The following is a 4,558-nucleotide window of genomic DNA, read 5'->3' on the forward strand; positions in this document are numbered from 1 at the left end:
GATCTTTTGATTCTACCTGTCTTGAAAATGTGTCTACCTCTGTCCCTGACAAACCTTCTACTATTTTCACTATATCATCACTCCTCTTCTAAAGGCAGCTCACCCCGCTAATTCATCAGCAATTCCTGTTGGCTCAGCTTCTGAAATATCCATTCATTTCTTTGCATTTTTTCTGCCATTGTCTCAACCCCAAACCCATCACATCTGCTTTTCTCTCTCATTCATTTCCACATAACAAGCGGATTACTTTAAAACAGAAATCTGTTGTAAACCCATCAATGATTCTAAACACAATGCTTGTACTCAGAATAAATTCCAAACACTTCTCGTAGCCTACAAGTTCCTACAATGATCTCGCCCTTTTCTTCTTCTTCATCTGCATTTCTCAGCACAACTGGTCACTTTACTTAGATTCATGCATTGATTAGCTCATTGCACAGCTATTTATTTCAGTGCTTTCTTTTTTCGTTTTTTGGTGATGGAGTCTTGCTCTGTCCCCCAGGCTGGAGTGCAGTGGCGCAATCTCAGCTTACTGCAACCTCTATCTCCCTGGTTCAAGTGATTCTCCTGTCTCAGCCTCCCAAGTAGCCGGAATTATGGGTGCCTGCCAGCACACCCAGCTATTTTTCAGTATTTTTAGTAGAGATTGGGCTTCACCATGTTGGCCAGGCTGGTCTCAAACTCTTGACCTTAAGTGATCCGCTGGCCTTGGCCTCCTAAAGTGCTGGGATTACAGGCATGAACCAGTGCACCCAGCTTATTACGGTGCTTTCTATGTGTCTAGCACTTTTCTGGGCTCCTGAGATAGAGCGGAGAACAAAGCACACAAAATTCCTGCACTCATAGAGTTTCCATTTTAGCACAGGGAGAGAGGAATTTAGTTCCTTAGTGGGTTAGGAAGTGGTCAGTGCTATAGAAAAAAGTTGAGTTGGGATAGGGACAGGGGTACAATGGGAGGGTCTTGAGGCAGGCTGCAGTGGTGGTCAGGGCAGGCCACAGGCCAAAGGTGAAATTTGAGCAAAGAGTTGAAACAAGAAAAAGAATTAGCCAGGGCTGGTGGGAGGGAGAGAGTGATCTGGGAGGGACATGTCTAGAGCAAAGGTCCTGAGGTGGGAATAAAGGTCCTGAGGAATTCATTGGGTTCAAGAGTCAGCGAGGACGCCAGCCGAGGAGTCAGTGTCGGCTCTTGCACGGATGTTAGCTTTCACTCTGTGAGATGGGCAGCTGTCTCAGGGTCTTTAGCAGGGAAGGAGCACAATTTGTTTATGTTTAAAAAGCGTCCCAATTCTGTGAAGAAAGTCAGTGGTAGCTTGATAGGGATAGCATTGAATCTATAAATTACTTTGGGTAGTATGGCCATTTTCACGATATTGATTCTTCCTATCCAGGAGCATGGAATGTTTTTCCATTTGTACACAAGAACAGAAAACCAAACGCAGCATGTTCTCACTCGTAAGTGGGAGTTGAACAATGAGAGCACATGGACACAGGGAGGGGAGCATCACACATAGGGCCTGTTGTGGGTTAGGGAGCTAGGGAAGGGATAGTATTAGGAGAAATACCTAATGTAGATGACGGGTTGATGGGAGCAGCAAACCATCACGGCACATGTATACCTGTGTAACAAACCTGCATGTTTTGCACATGTACCCCAGAACTTAAGTATAATAAGAAAAAATAAACAAATAAAATAAAAAAAATAAAAAGCATCTCTGTGGCTGCCGTATTGAGAGTAGCCTGTAGGCAAGGCCTGATATAGGAAAGAGTTTGCAGTTGATTGCAATAGTTGGGCCAGAGCTAAAGTGAAGTAAGTTTAGGCCCCTAGGGTACGAAATGTGAGGAGGTCCTCACTCCCAGGGCTGTGCAAAGCATCTGGAGAGGGAGCGTCTCTTCCAATTTTGTACCCCTGGGGCCAACCTTGCCTCGTCCTGGTCCTATCCCTGTGTCATAATCTGGGTTAGAGATAACAGCTGTCCACTCTGGTCAGCAGCAATGGAAGTGGTGAGATGAGATCGAATTCCGTATTTTCTGGGAAAGTGAGTCACGGTTTCCTGCCAGATTCAGTGAGGAGTAGAGAGAGAAAGAGAGGCACAAAGATGACACCAGGCAGGAATGGAGTTGCCAGCAGCCGGAATGAGGATGGCTTTGGGGAGTCGATGCAGGGGAAGGGAGGAGCTGAGGGTTTGAGATGTGAAGTTGGAAATTCTAAGCCATGCAGTGGAGTTTTGGAGGGCAGCGAGACATGGGAGGCTGGAGTTAGGGACTGATGGTAGCCACGGCCGCTCCTGGAACACGCACTTCTTACGGCTGCCTCAGAACATTGGCCCTTCTTGTTTCCTCTGAATCCAACACTTTTCTTCTGCATTTTTGCAGGCACCTCTTTCATTCATGTTACCATTCTAAAGTCAGTTTAAAAGTTTATTTTTGGTACCGGGCACAGTGGCTCACGCCTGTAATCCCAGCACTTTGGGAGGCCGAGGTGGGCAGATCACGAGGTCAGGAGATCGAGACCATCCTGGCTAACACGGTGAAACCCAGTCTCTACTAAAAATACAAAAAATTAGCCGGGCGTGGTGGTGGGCGCCTGTAGTCCCAGCTGGTCGGAGGCTGAGGCGGGAGAATGGCGTGAACCCGGGAGGCAGAGCTTGCAGTGAGCTGAGATTGTGCCATTGCACTCCAGCCTGGGCAACAAAAATGAAACTCCGTCCCCCTTCCAAAAAAAAAAGGACTTTGGGGACTCAGCAGGAAGGTTGGTAGGAGGGTGAGGGATAAAAGACTTCATATTGGGTACAGTGTATACCGCTCTGGTGATGGGTGCCATAAAATCTCGGAAATCACCTCTAAAGAACTTATTCATGTAACCTGAAAACCACCTGGACCCCCAAACTATTGAAATATTAAAAAGTTAACAAAAAATAAGTCTAGGAGCATAGCCCAGTATAAGAATCCAGTGAATGCAGCTTGATGAAGTAAAAAGAGAAATAAACTGTGACTCAGAGAAAATTGTCTTCAAATGCTGACTCTAACACTTCCAAACTATGTGATATTAAGCAAATCACTTAATTTCTCTGATTCCCCTTTACTATAAAATGGAATAATCCCATCTGACATGTAATTATAGAAATTTTAAAAATATGATGTAGGGTAATATGCCTGGTAGATGTTAGGCACTCAAATGTTATCTGAGCGACATTCAAACTGGTTTAAAAGATTTCAAGTATTTTTAGTTGTATGTAAGTATTTTCTAAAAATACGAATCCCAAAAGTGTGTAATTCACTTTAATTATGCGCTGAGAAATGCTTTTGAGTTGTCTAGGATGTTTTTAGTTGTAAGGTCAAGAATGTTCAATTTAATTGATTGGAACAAGGAGGAGACGTCCTCTTATCCAATAGGAAATGCAATGTGGGGTGGTTGCAGGCTTGGCTTGACGCTGTCTTCAGGGACTCATGTCTTTCCATCTTTCATTCCACTGAACCCAGTGTGCTTGCTTAGTTCTATGGTTCTGTATCTCATGGCTTCAAGAGAGCCAGTCTGGTTCTAAAGAGCACATCTGCACAGTCTGAGGCAGGCCAGGGAGGCAGATCTCGCCTAGGAAGTTCTATCAGACTTCCCACCATGTCTCCTTGGCCAGCATTGGATTATGTATCTGAACTAACCACTCTACTAGCAAGGGGGAGTGGAATTACCCTTCTTGTCTCGGATTTAACATTTTCTTGCTGGGGAAGGAGGGCCCCACTTTCTATGAGCATATGACCCTCTGATACCTGAATAAAAATAGTGTTCTGTTAGCCAGGAAGAGAGCCGGGGACGGGGAGGAAATGGCTGTGGTGTAGGTAACCAACAGTGCTCTTTACACCATCCTCATCTTTTTTGAAGGGAGGAGGGAGTTGGTGGTTATTGCAAAACTCAAAACAAGAGGATGTCGTGATGACTGAAAAGTTGGAAATGACAATCATATGGGCTTATAGTTTGGGCATTGACTGTTTTCCTTTTTTTTTAGAGTCATTGGTTAAGGAGCCAAATATATATAACAAACACATCAAAATTCAAATATTGAAGAAATGACTTAATCACTCTTCTGTTTTGTTTTTCATGGGTTTATGAACTAACCTATTTGTAGTATGAATTTGATTGAATGGACAGAAAAATGAGATTTTGATCTATGGAGGGGAGAAAACGTAATCTAAAGAACAGTAACTAAAGAAGAAGTTGGTACCTAGGAAATAAATGTGTTAGAAATCATGACAAGTGGATTTAGGATTTTTTTTTTTTAGAGTAACTAGAGTGGAAAAAACACAAAGAAAACTATCTGTGATATCTCCTAATACCTGGTGCCATTTTTCTGTACTTTCTTTATTTTTGTTTCTGAGATGGAGTCTCGCTCTGTTGCCCAGGCAACAGAGTGCAGTGGTGTAATCTCGGCTCACCACAACCTCCACTTCCCAGTGTCAAGTGATTCTCCTGCCTCAACCTCCTGAGTAGCTGGGACTATAGGCGTGCGCCACCATGCCTGGCTAATTTTTGTATTTTTAGTAGAGATAGGGTTTCACTATGTTG

Source organism: Colobus angolensis, unplaced genomic scaffold (assembly GCF_000951035.1).
Source record: "Colobus angolensis palliatus isolate OR3802 unplaced genomic scaffold, Cang.pa_1.0 Scaffold321, whole genome shotgun sequence".
Classification (NCBI taxonomy): domain Eukaryota; kingdom Metazoa; phylum Chordata; class Mammalia; order Primates; family Cercopithecidae; genus Colobus; species Colobus angolensis.